The following is a 14,699-nucleotide window of genomic DNA, read 5'->3' as shown; positions in this document are numbered from 1 at the left end:
TGGGTCCGGCGTGAGAAGTGCCCGAGTGTTTCCTGCCCCGGGATCCTGGAGGCGCCACGACCCGTCAAGGATGAAACGTGGGTTTCTCTGCAGCTGCCCCAGACCCGCCATGGGCAGTGAAACACCACATAACAAATTCGTGTCCACGGGTCGGAGGAGCCCTGAGGGGGTCACGGGCAGGAGTGGGGCTGTGGGCCGCCAGCCGTGCCCACCTCTGTGTCCTCTCCGCGGTTTTATCTTCCAACATCACGGCTTCTGCCGACTACCAGACACAGAGATGGTTTCTTAGTAAATGAGGCTTCCCGTTTCAATCCCGATTTCACTGTTGAAATCGGATAAATGTATTCAGCAGATAAATGCCCCTCCGCTGAAGATGTTAAAAAAAAAAAAAAAAGTGATGGATTTTTAATTTCGTGTATGGGCTAGTTGACATGGAGGTGTTTAGTCATAGGTTGGAATGGATCTCAGAGATCTTTTCCAACATAATTGCTTCTGTGATTCTGTATGCAAAAGGCACTGGATTTTAGAAAATATCACCAGAAACATAATTACCTTAACATTTAACTCTGATAAGGTCTCTTATGGGAAATGCCTCAGACTCCATACTCAAAATTAATCCCCTAGCTCCACCAACAAATGAACTCTAGAATCAAGAATGCTGTTTGTGTATTCATTATGTTCCTTCCCCTGACTAGAATAAACTACTAATTCTTAATACTATCTACAGTGTAATTAAATGTCACAACTTTGACAGCTAAAAGGCCTCAACTGGAATTCAAATGGTGATCTAAAAATACTGTGTATGCCTAAACTTTCTTTCCTCTAAAGTGGTTTTTGATTTTCTAGGTGACTGAATTGTTTAGGCCTTGTATAGCACAGCTGTACTTCCAGGTGATTTTAAAATGCCAGTGTCTGTATTATCTGAACATTTCCAAAAACATTTATGCATTTATTCTCATAGTATATGAGTAGGGAACTGCTATTCCTGTTTTACAGGTAAAGGAGTGACTATGGAATGGTTACAGGCTAGATCCATAAAGGATTTAGCACACACCTGCTCTGCACATTACGGGGTAACACTGAAATAGCTGAGGTAAAATGAAAAATTAACTTGCAGAGTTCAGTGCTGCTGGATTGCTGAGCTAGCTATAATGCCTAATGTGGGACAGACAGAACTTTTAAGCATATAAATCCAAAATTTGATGCTTTTAAAAGCCCTGTCAGCTGTCACCTAGTGCTGAAGGAGCTGAAATTTCAGAAACATGTGTTTGAAGTGTTTGGGAGGGGTTTGAACTTGCTGTTCCCTGGACATCTAGCTTTATAATTCTGCACCTGCCCACAACTTCGTCTCGGCAAGAGGCTGGAGACAGTACCCCACAGGGGCTCAGTCTCGTTACTGTTCTCAGAAATAACTCTGATCTCTCTCCTAGCTAGATTTAGGCAATTCCCCAGTTATTCTGGATTCCTTCCCGAGACGTGCAGCCCTCCACCTGCACTGTAAGACGAGACCGGGTCCTGAAGTTATGCACTGTAAGTGTTGCCTCCTGCCTTTCTTGGACATAGTCTCGAACGACTTGCCTAAAATCACATACACTGTGTTCTGTCGAGCTCAAGGCTGACCCTTCCACTGCATACCTCTGCTCTTACTGCGGAGTAGAAAACCATCCACACTCACCAAGAGATGGGAATTATTGTTACAATATCCCCTTATGCCAGATACTGTTATAGTTGGAAACAGAAATGTTTTTGGTATTAAGCTTTTTCTTCTTGGAAACTAAAACAGTGGTTTTTAAAGCTGTTTTCTTATGCCAAGGAGCTTCATCATTTAATTCAAAGTTTAAAGTGTTTTGTTAATAAAGCTTAAAATGCTCTAAAAAGGGAATAGTCATGTGAAATCTCTTTTCTGGATCTGTCATTTTCTGCTCTTGTGCCACTTCTGCAGGAACTGAGTGGAAAGGCAATGATCTCAATCTCACATATTAAGTTGTAAATGCACAGGTTTTTTGAGGGGATTATTTAAAAGTGCAGAAAAGTCACCACTTACTTTTTGTGGGTACCACAGCTAGTTCTACAGATTACCAAATGAAAATAAAAAAAAAAATATTTTTGGTGTGCTATTAAAAAAACCTTTCTCATTTATTATGAAACCAATGAGCCAGTTCAGTAATAATCCCGTCAGAGTTATGGTTCAGAAAAGTGATACCAGCCAAGGAAAAAAAGCATAGTAATTTAACTTGCAGTTTACCAATGTAGCAAAACATGGAAGTCTGTGTCCTGTGCATGAGATATGGGGCATATAGAGACATTTGGGGTCATCACCTTCTAAATAGGGTCTAGGATGTATTTTAGTTCAGTAATGGGGGTGGAGGTGGTGGTGTTAGTTTACTAATGTATCGGTGGTGGCATCCTTCTAGTAGGTAGGACATAGGAGAAAATAACTCCAGGACAGTCACAGCACAAGGAAGAATGTACACGTGTAGGATCTGTGTATGTTGTGAATGAATAAAGTGACAGTTTATCTTCTGTGTGAATCAATGATTCATTTGCTTGTTAAGATGCACTTTCCCACTGTGCAAGATATGGACAAACTTCATTTTCTGTATGGACCATTTAAAGATACTGTTGTCTTGTTTAGTGATGCTAAAGATCAGTCCCAGAAGTTAAATTAGTGGATGAAAATTATAAGGAATTCAAAAAATTTGAATCATTAATCAATTTAAGGACTTTGCACTTTAATGTAGGTGCCTTTGAGTCTGACCCTATTTGGCATTCATCTATTAGTGTTAGAAGTTCAGATATTTTCTTGGATCAAATTTAAAACTTACCAAAGTGAAAAAAATAGGTAAGAAAATAAATTAATACATCTACTTTAAGGGAATTACTATGACAGGTGATATATAGAGGAGAACATTTTAACATGCTTTAAAGTTTTATCACAGCATCACCAAAAAAGAAATGCCAAATAAAAATTTTGTAAGCCATCTTGAAAACTTTGAGGCATTTTCATATCATTTTGACCAGTACAAACTATTACATATTGGAACACACATAGCAAAGCAGTATGATTTTTAATTTTTAATTCAGTGTTACTATTTACAGCCAATTTAAAATTAATTCCCTCTTTCTGACTCCTAAGCTAAAGGACAATCCTTAGGCTATAAATCTTCCTGGCTATTGACAACCACAACTGGAGAACATGCCAGAATCACATCATTCAGCATGCCGTGAAAAAAGGAAAAGAGGAGACACTTTCGGAAAGCTGGAGAAAACAAGAAATATAAATCAACTTGATGAATTGATATTGTTAACAATACTTAAGCAAGTCAAACAACACTTCCTTTATGGGTTGATACTCTAAACTGTACCCTGAGAGCCTTCTGAGACTGATTTTAAAATGGGCGTGAGATGAACAAACACCACAGATCCAAGTTTCTGAGTCCATATGGTAAGGTAGTATATGCTTCAAAGTTCATGTTTACTAGCTGACTAACTGACAAGCTTGACACTGCTGTCCTAAAGACACTTCTCTGTGAGCTTAATTAATAATTTTTGCAGAGGCTTAACTGTACCTGTGGGCATTAAAGAAGTGTAAGAATACAATAATTGTAATATAGTGCAGAGGCTTAAATTTGGTGCTGGAAGCTGCTGTTTCCCATAGCTAAAGTGAACAAATTTGCAGTAAGGACCAGCATTTGCTGGGGTCAGGAGGGAGGTGAGGATGGGATATCAGGCCAGAGCAGCCTCCACTCCTGCTGGCCTCCTTCCTCTCCCAGTGAACACCAGGAATGGGGCCAGCCCTGCCGGGAGCAGAGTCAGGCCCTGCCACCCCAGTGCTCCATGACAGCTGCGCCAGGTGTGGAGGGAGCAGTCTCTGCACATCACTGGCTGATCTAATGCCACAGTTCTTATCCAATTTCTATTCCATTTCCCAGGCAGATGCTCCACTCTACTTAGCAGGCTTGCAGGGCTTGGCAGTCTCATTCTTGCCATAGCAAGCAGCAATACCCCTCTGAGGGCAGAGCAGAAGAAATAAATGTCTTGCCCAGGTGGCTGCAGGAATGAGACCTTCTCTCTTGCACTAGAAAAGAGGACAAGAAGCAGTGGGATTGGAGAAAGCCCCTTGCCTGGGGCAGCAGACATGCCAGCACTGCCAAGCCATCAGTTCTAGGGGAAGCGGATGGGAAGAGCCAGAGAGAGGGCTGGGGGCCGGGGGTCTGCAGCTGAGCAGGTTCCATGGATTTCCTTCAAGGATGGTGGGGTCACGGCAGGCAGCTGTGTGCCTGTGGGCCTGTGGGCCTGCACTCAGGGAGGGTTGGATGTTCCCTCCTGCACTCACCTCTCCCTCTCCCGGTTACTCATCTCCTCATAGCTGCAGTAGTGTGTCATATACATTTGGGGTCTTTTTTGACTGACTTGAAATAAATTGTACTGAAGTTAGGGGAATTACAGCACTCTCCCTGGGCTGAAGTCTGCTCTCGGAATGTTTCTTTAACGCCCTCCTGACATCCTGACCACTTAAAAATCTTCTCATTTCTGAACTACGTGTTTGTCTCACAAAGAATTCTCCTGTGCTTTCCCCCAGTCCTTATTTATTAACTTTGTTCTCTTTCCCAAGTTCTCTCCTTGTGTTCAGCTACATCTCATTATTTTTGTGGTGTTTCTGAGATGACTTTGTCTGGACAACCACTGGACTTGGAGAGAAAATGATCTCTTTGTAGGACAGTATGTTTTATTCATGGATACAGTGGTTTGTGTTTCTACCGTTAAAAAGAAAGATAAACCCTAGTGAACACAGGGACTGATTATCCTACCTGCCAAGGTAAAATGATGGTGAAGGCTTGATAGCTAATCCATTCTTGCTTCAGCAGATGTGGAAGTGGCTTCCATACTGTTCCTTGAGCAAGGCATCACTTCATACTGAGGAAAATAACCAGTTTCTGTATACATGTTTCTCAGTTTGATATTAGAGATGAGAAAATCAAAATACAGGGAGCTCATGTAACTTACCTAAACTCCTAAAGCAAAACAAAGGACTTACTACCCATTTATGCACAATCTAACTATCTAAATTGAAATTCCTTATTCCTGGTTTTAACCATCTTGCTATTTGGTATGCACAGACATCAGTTTTGCATGCTGCTCACCAACGTACACTGCCAGGTCCTGCTGTGGTTTGGATAAGTCTGTGAGGTGTCAAACTTTAATTTTTCTAGGTATTCTAGGCCTTCTCTTGCCTTGACTTCTTAGAAACTTAGTGGCAGTGTATATTTTGTTATTTGTCATTTAACCCCTCATTTTCCTTACAAACTGTTCAGGGTTACTTGGCCAATTTTTATGAGTTTCCACACTGTCAGCTAGTTGCTGTTTTACCAGTCCAACCAATTGCTCTCATACTCAAATCACTGATTAGAAAAGTAGAGTCTGTGTCCAAAGAATGAGGCATGTGTGGAGGAGCTACAGGAAACACAAGCACTGCAGTAGTAAAGCACATGAGTATTAGCAGCAGCCTCCTGAGCTGTATTTTTATTTTACCAGAGCCACGAGCACAACAAACATATGAAACAGCTCAACTAGGAATCAAAAGAAATTCATTAGATGGCCAAGAATGACTTGACTACATACCCTGCTACAAAATCCTGAATTTAGACACTTGGTAGTCCTCTCCATGCTAATCTTCTGTTTGCTTTGTCCAGTTCTTCTTCAGCCTGGGACTTCTTTGTGGAGACAGAAACAGACTTGAAGAGCAGTAGTAGAATATGGACACTGCAATAGCAGGTATTCCTCAGCAAGTGCAGAGCCATGCACTCTGACCTTGCCTCATGAGATGGTCTGGGGAGTTTCTCAGCAGATGCTTTTTGTAGCACAGCCTCAATCGCACCCCGAGCTACCAGGCAGTCTCAATTTCTGTCCTCTTTGCTTGATCTTGGGAGAAAAATTTGAGAGGGGGAGGAAGTTTTCTCATGGAAGGATAACGAAAACAGAGAATTCTGAGTTTCCTGGGCTGTCACTAGCTTTGACTTGGGATAGAAACTTTAGTAAATCATTTACACATCTCCCCACATCCTTGGCAATGTGGCTGCCAAATGACAGAAATAGCATTTTAGAAGCACAAGCCAAACTCAAAATGCCTCATAATAGTCAAAACTGTGATTCTAATTACCCTGACATTGATACACACTAGAGCTGTTACATAAGATTTAAAAAGAATATACAATACATCATTACAATCTGCATGAGTAAGTGTTAACAGACTGCAGCTTCAGGAAAAAAAAAAGTTAATCAAAACAAGGCTGTGATTTTGCCTGCAAATAATGACTCCTTCCATGGAAACTATTCCTGTTAAAAGTCAGCAGTAGAAGGGTTCCTCTCACTTCACTTTAAATGCATGCAGTCTAGATGTCTATATACAACTTATTGATCTCAGGTTCAGTTTATAGTCAGTGGAGCTAAATTATGCATTTATGAGGTGCATATCATCCTATAGAAGGTGTCCAGGGCATAAGCTGAATCACAACCAAAAGCAGATCTTTCTTTCCATTAACTGTAAAGGGAATCAAGAGGACTAACTCAGCTGCAGATGTCTTCATTGACAATGTCTGTGTTTAGTTAGAAGAACTCTCCATAGAGGAATATATCCTGTCCTTGCTTAAGCTTGCTGCAGCCACTGAAAATGGGACAGAGGACCCTGCTTTTAGGAAATATCTCTCTCTTAGAGAATGGGCTATTAAAGTTCTCAACACAAAGCTTCTGAGCATCTTCTTTCTTCACCCTGATGATGTTCTTCCTTTCTCTCACCATTGTAGAGAAGTGATATTTGCAAGTTTTTATAAATTTACTAATTGGTGAGTTAAGGAAACAACAATGCCCCTTTGCTCCTATATAATATTTGCAGTCACCAGACTTGTAAAAGAGTGTCTTTGAAAAAAGTTCTTCACTGGCATGAAGTGAAGTGCTTTTCCAGGCAGGAACTTTTGAAACATATATATGTTTCAAACAAGATGAGCAACTTAAAAGAAAGCAATGAAGCCCTGACTAGTCAAAGAGATCTTTTGTATGAGCCATAACTATGTCCCACTTTCAGGAAAATTGCAATCCACCAAGGAAAAAAAGATGATGAAGGTAATTAAATGTTGTAAGAGACTGCTTGGGCAAATTATGGAGTCTTTGTCACTGGAGGGTATTAAAAACAGACAAAACAGGAGTGATTGCATTAGGAGATGGATTTCATGTTTCTATGACTTCCTATTACTCAATTGAAAAAGAATACTGTAACTTCCCTTCTAATATGACTGCAGCTGCTTTGCCTTTCAGTGTTCACCTCTGCATTACCCATCTTGGATATGAGTAGTCACGATAAAACCATAAAATGCAAACTGTAGCTTTGTAGTACTCAAGACAGGATAGAAAAGGAAATTAGGAGAAACTATATCTACTTAATTTAAAACAAAACACTGAACGAACTATTTTTATTTCACACCGAAATGGGTGTGAATGAGGCTTTGTGGGGTGAGTTGCCTGCTGATCAACATGAATATGGCAGTGCTGCTGCAGATGACCAGAGGATGGACCCTGATGGTCGTTCCGTGGGCGCTGAAGAAGCTCAGCAACTGCAAGGCCAAGGCTGTCCCCTCTTCTTACACACTTACTCACGGGAGAAAAGATGGGAAGGGAAAGTACAAAGCAAAGGGAAAAGACTGTAGAGGGCATAATTTCTAGGGGGACCATATTTACACCATAGGTAAGATTAGGCAGCAAGACTGGTGTAAAGAGTTGACTGTCTTGTCCAGCCAGACCTGTTGTCTCATCCCTGAGAGCACAGTGCATCCTCAGTTGTGCTGGTACTACTGTTCTCTGGTTCTATATCGGTGAATACAGACAGGGAAAATTAACCCTAAAAAAGCTTTAAAAAAGGAGGGTCTTTACTCCAGCTCAGGGACAAGGCTCAGTTAAGTTATTGAAGGAGCAATACACTGTGCCCATGGATAGGAGAAAATGGCAGAAGGATTTCCTTACACACGGAATGTTGAATCCCTTCTGTAGTGGAACTGCAGCTGGATAGTGTGACTATTCTGCTCTTGAACTTTAATTTTATACACACTTCAGTTTTTGAATTATTCTGCATTTTAGTTTTGTCAAACCTCATTTGCACATTATTTTAGTATTTAAAAGAAAACATTTGTTTGTTTTTGGCACAGCTGACTGTGGGCTTGTTTAGCTTTCTTTATCACTTATTTTGCCAGTTTAATAAAATTCAGTGTTTGTTGAACAATTTATTGCTATAAATGCATTTGCAATGAAACAGAAAGACATTACTGAAATATTGCAAACCACCAAGCAATATGTAGAAGCCTTAGAAATAGTGTTCCATGATTTCAAAATTGGAGGCAGAAAAAGTTCCAATTAAATCAATACTTAATTCAGCAGAAAAATAAATGTTTTATACACTATCAGAATTTATCAGGAATAACATCTGTCCTACAGATCAGCATCTTCCACAGTGCAGTATTGCAGCAGTAGGAGCACTTCCAGTTTGCAGAATAGCACAAGTTAGCAGGTGACTTCTTGAAACGATAACTATGTGTGGTATGAATGTGAGCATATACATACTCAGAGTGCCATATGGGCTATATTTATTTGGTGTATATATGCAGAGGAGAAAGAAGTATATGTGTTACATTTCATATAATAAAACAGGTGGTGTTGCTTTTTGTAAAACAGTTTCTGTCCTTCTCATGCTTTTCTCTGAAGGCAGAAAAAGTAAGTAAGAAAAAATGTGAAGAATTTCAATAACAAAAGGTGCTATAAAAATGCTATTGACCATAAAGTGGTCCTGAAAAACTTGTAATTATTGTACACTAAAGTTCCAGTGTGATTTTCCTAATTTCCCTAGTCTCTTGAACTAGGACCTTTGGGAGTCCTTTCCAGATTTTCAGATCAGTTAATGAGTTCATCAGTATCCAGATATTATCCCAATAATAAATAAAATTACCTCCACTTTCCCATGTGTTGTAAAAAGGTAAAACAGGTCATCATCATATGTATAGTATTTATAATATTGGCATTCAAGTGACTCTGGAAACCATGCCTTCTTGCCTCCAGTTTTCCCAGTGAATTGTCCACCACCATTCTGCAACTGTTACAGGCTGTAATAGTATGCACTGGGTGGATGCACTTTGTGCATATTTGGCTTCCTACGTCCTGGCAGAGGAAGCTAGATGGAATTCCTCAAAATAACAGGAGGCACCTGCACCCTATTGGGAATGTTATTAGTGGGGGGAATAAAGATCTCAGCTTGTCCAAGGTTCTGTGTGTCTTATCTGCTCCAAACACACATGTTGCATATCCTGCCAATGCCTCCCAGGTTGATGCTCATAAGCTTTCTCCGTGGTCCTCAGGGCCCTTAAGGAACCTCTTATGGTTCACTTACACACTGACTTCTTTGGTGAAAGGACAAATAATGGGTACATTTGTATCATCTATGACCTTACTGCAGCTTGTAAGCCCCATTCTCTGAATGCCAGAATTGATCCAGTATTTATCACTCAGTGGTTAACAACTTTCAAACAAGCATTAAAAACCTGTTGCAATAATAATAAATTGTATGAGGTACTCATATGATGCATTTTAGTATATAGTTCTTCACAAGCTACTATCAAAAGGATGTATATTATTTCATTTTCTGTATAGGCTGATAAGCATGAGGAAATTTTTCCTAAATTCTGTAACAAGCTACTTTTTATGCTAAAATATATCTGCAAGCACTTCTTCGGTCTTTTTTCACATCTCACTAACTTTTGGTAAAGGCCAGTAGCACAGTGTTGAAGGGAATATTATGCCTTTCCAAAACTGTGAAAGCATACATCCACTTTCTTTGGAAATTCAAGGGCATATTCTGTCCAGGTATTTTCATACACCCACTACTTTTGTTTTGTGTCCTAAGTAATAAAAAATTACTTATGTTAATATCATTGAGAGAAGATGAAGCAAATACCCAACTAGAGAGGTATTTTAATGAGATAGTGCTGGAAGTATGAGTTAAAAATGCATTATTTTTCCTTTAGTCCAGTGATTAATTCCGCTGTCTATTTTTAACTATTTCCTCTGCATGTCTTTTTTTATGACTTATTTGCCACTCCATGAAACTGCCATTTTTGAAAAGGTAGCAGTGAATGTAAAAATGCATAATGTGTCCTTAGAGGTCAGTAAGTAGAACGCTGGTGTAGGATCTGTAAAATTTAACATCTTTGAAGGCCACAAAAAATAAATTAATATGATCATTTTTTAAATTTCTGCTTCAGTCATCTCCAGATCTTAAATTTTAATATCTCTAGATGATTGTGAGTAGCTATGCATCCAGACTTAATCAGGGAACCAAAGCACTTCTATAAAATAATCAACTACCTTTTGTCTAACTACAACTTTTCTAAAAAGAACCAAAGAATAAGGGAAGTTATAATCTCAAACTGCACTCTAGACCTGCCTCAAACACAGCTTGATGTCAACAGCCCTTCCTTGCAGAACAACTGCTTGTCTTACAGCTTCTGAAAGCAAGGCACAGATGGAAAATCTGATGAGGGAGCAACACAGCTTACGTGACAAGAGGGAAAAAATGGTGAATATGTACACTTTAACAGCTCCTCTCTAGTGTAAGAAACCATATTGAGTTGTCATTTACACTCATAACATCTCTTGGCAAACTGGCATCACAGAAACAGAAGTGAGAGCTCGTCGCTAGATCACCTCTTACTATAATTAGAACCATCTGGATGTTATGAGATAAAAGTCTCCATGACACTCCTACAGTGGAGTTGCTTCTAGTGAATTAATCCCAGGACCTGAACTCAGATCCAGATGCCAGGATGTGAGACCTTTCTGGTGGAAGACCCCTCGTAGTGAGAATTAAGGGCGTTATTGAGACTTCATGTACTTCTCTAGTAATACAAAGAAGCCCATGGCTGTGGGCAATGCTATTCAGACTGTCATATGATGGAATTCTTAGTGAAAGAATTGCATTTACCTTGGATGAGGTCTCAGAGGCTGTGGTCTGATGGGGTCAGACACGGTGGCTGCATCCAAACAGCAATGACCTCTGGCTTCGGCACTTCCTGAATTACTTGGGAGATTGCTAGCTAGCCTTGGACACAGCCATCCCAGGGACTATTCTGGCAATTTAACGGTGGAGGCAGTTAATTTCCTGGGAACACTGATTTACTAGCCTAGACAGAGTCACGGGATACCATTTAGAAGAAGAGTGAATGAGACTACCAGCAAATGTGAATTGAGAGATATGGCAGAGATCAAAGGAATAGAGCTCAGACACTGACCTGTGAGTGGCAGAGGATTTGTGGCATCCTTGCTTTTAGATGTTAATATGGATTGTCACTTTTTTTTTGAGTATTTATTTTTTATATTTTATCTGCCTGCACAAGCCTGTTATAAATCTAAGGGAAAATTTTTCACTTTCATTAAATGTTTTTTCACTCTTTGACTGATACTACTAGTATTATTTTCAGGGTATGCTCATGCTCAGTGGATAGAAAAGTAGAAAAATATGTCCTTCAATGTTTAGGGGAGTGAATTGGCTATACTTGCACTCTCAGTTCTCCTAAACGCATCAAGGAGAGCTTTGATTGCAAAAGACAAGCAGAATCTGGACCAGTGCATGTGTAACAAATTATTTAGTCATCAGCACTTTGCTTGGCAAATAGATGACTGCTAAAAATAATAGTTGTTACTGTCTTCCCCTCAATTGCACAGTAGTTCTACAATGAGTACCAGAGATGCATTAGTACAGCAACTGAAAGTTTCAACCACAACATTCTTCTCAAAGGTATCAGTGCTAGAAACCCGAGGGACATTATGTGGAAAGGAACAAGAACTTATTCCACTACATGAACCACAAACTATTTCTGAACTAAAAATGTGCAAAAGTTGTCATAAAAAATAGCTACTGTGCACTTCACCATACATTAAGTGTTGCTACTGGACCACTTCTCAGCCAAGTAGTTCAGACTATTGCTCAAAAAATATTTTACTTCTGAAGAACAGAGTGAGATAGAAAGTCTCTACTGATGAAGGGAATTTATCATTAACTTCAGTACCATCTTTCATTTTACTCAGTATTTATTTAGATTTACATTTACTGACAGTTTAGGTAAAATGTTTTACAATCTGATGACAAACTAGTAAGTAAGATCTCATGAAGTAGTTGATGTTCACCAGTATATTGAAGAGATCCACAGATAACATATGGGATTTATTTGGTCGTGAATTTACTGAACTTGAACCTACTCAATACATTTAATTTTTATTTCTATAAATTGCAAGGGTCTGCAACACACTGCAATATAGTTTTCCAGTAAATCAGAAGCAAGATGTAATATGTTAATACTGCCCAAAGTGTTAATATTAAGTCATCGCGAGCTATACACTGTGGTCTTTTTACCTCTCAGACAATTTGCATTTCATAATTGTGTTATGAAGAGAGTACATAGTGTGCTACCAACACATAGTTTCTTAGGTCATCCTATGGGTCACACTATGTTCTGCTGTGATCCTGAAGCATGAAGCACAGTTTATGTACTAATAAAATGATGGAATGGTATATTTAGGCATTTGTAGGAAGTTCAAATGAGATGGTTCCAACCTGTATTAAAGTGGGTAATGTTCAGATAGAATGTGTTTTATTGTCTCACTTCTCCCTGCTAGTAAACAAGAAAATTAGTATTTTTATAACTGTAAAAATCAAGGAATGTCTAAGTTCCTTAGAAATTACAGCTTAGGGTACTAGAGGTGGTATGAGAGCTCTTTGTAACTCTTGGTTTGTAATTTCTGTGGATTTAGTACTTGTATTTTTACATATAGTTAATGATATCAGTTCTTAGCAAACAACTGAAACTTATAATCTTGGTCAAAACTAGTATGCATGGATATTCTACCAATGCCTTTTCACTGTTCTCATGTTCTGTCTTTATTCAATAACAGAAATGCCTTTTTTTTCTGTAGGAAAGGCTCTGCCCAAAATCCTGATGTCCCACAGATGCCAAAAGAAGTTGTACCTAAATGTCTGTAACAATTATAAGCAAAGACCTTAGGATTTGTGTGTTACTTACTTTCATTTTACATTCCTCTCTTTAGACTATCAAAATGTCCTCATTTTTTTCCTTCCCTAGTTGAGAGGCATCGCCTTTTACTTTTCTGAAACTGAAAAAAGAAAAAATGTGTTGAAGTAATATTAAGTGGAGAAAAAGAGCTCTTTTGTTCTGTTAGGAAGTTCTAACTGAACCTCTTTAGTCACAGCTATGAGAAACCTGGCTGAAGTTTGAAAACTGAGATGCCACTGCTAAATTGACTAGACGGCTATAACGGTTACATTTGACTGAAAAAACACTTCTGAAAATACTCCCTGGACATCTGTCAAGAAGCACCTCCTCACTCATGATCTCACATAGGAAATGGGAAGGGCATACATTATTTATCTGCTGAGTTTGATAAAGCCAAGACTGAAAAAGTGATTGTATAAAGAAGATTGCAAGTGCCTTGTTGCTATGTTCAGAACAAATTTCTCCCCAAAATTGTTGCCTTATCCTGAGGGGATGGGAGGATAACTCCTGCAGGAGCTAAGTGCGGTTAGTCAGATGCTGGACTACTCAGTGAGTATTTAAAAGGTCAGTATGCAGAAGAAGCAGTGTGGTTAGAATATCACTTTGGCTTCATTGTTCTGCCTGTATATTCTGTGAAAGCAATGTATGTAGGACATGAGGGAACAAACACATACCACAAAATCTACACTGCAGCGGACAGGGAGTGGTAATGCCTTGTTTGCAGGTGCAGTTGCTCCATGTTTACAAGGCCCTTTGGCAACATTTCACTTGTAGGGAACAGATTTACTTGATTTTTTTTGTGTATGACATTTTTGGTTTAATTTTGAACTCCACTCATTTACCACAGAAATTCCATATCACAATTACTCTGTTCCAGTTCCCAAAATTAATTAGCCAGTGACATAGCCAGTAGGTCCCAGCTGAAGAAGCCACTGTCACAATACAATCGGATGACTTGGCCCAGAGCTTTGAAAATCTTGAATAGCTGAACCAGCCTATTTTATAGTGAATAGTTTGTAAAAACCTTTGGCCCATGAAAAACAGAGTTTTCTTATGTTGTTTTCACTCCTATTTTGTATGTTATTTTCACTGGAACTATATTTGAACTTGTGACTGCCCTTTAATTGATATATATGTGCTTGGCTGAACATGGCAGCCTATCAAAGGAAGAAAGAACACTGTAGTCAGTGGCAACTTTCACCATCGTCTAGAAGGAGGCAAAGCTCCGTGGTAGTTTTCACCATCTTCTGGAAGGAGGCAAAGCTTAGTTGCTGGGAAACGGCAAAGGTAATCCTCCATCGTTCCACAGCTGTTGTTCTGAAGGAAATGAGTACGTCTTGTGGGTACTACGAATTATAAAAATAAACTTGGACAACCACAAAAAAGGATTAAAAATGAAATGCAGCCTGACTCCTGTTTCGTTTTCCTGTTGGAGGTACACAGCTCACTGTCTGTGTCGGTGTTACCTAACCACAAATTGCCTTCTCATCTTCTGCAAGCTGCATTGCTGTCAAACGATAGTGATGACCCAGCCACACTGTCTAAAGATGTCAGGGGAAGAGAAAAACCAGACTCCTACAAGTGACATAGCGAATA

The sequence above is a fragment of the Corapipo altera genome, unplaced genomic scaffold (assembly GCF_003945725.1).
Source record: "Corapipo altera isolate COAL_440 unplaced genomic scaffold, ASM394572v1 52b, whole genome shotgun sequence".
NCBI classification, from domain to species: domain Eukaryota; kingdom Metazoa; phylum Chordata; class Aves; order Passeriformes; family Pipridae; genus Corapipo; species Corapipo altera.
The sequence above is the reverse complement of the archived record's forward strand: the minus strand, read 5'-3'. Positions refer to the sequence as shown.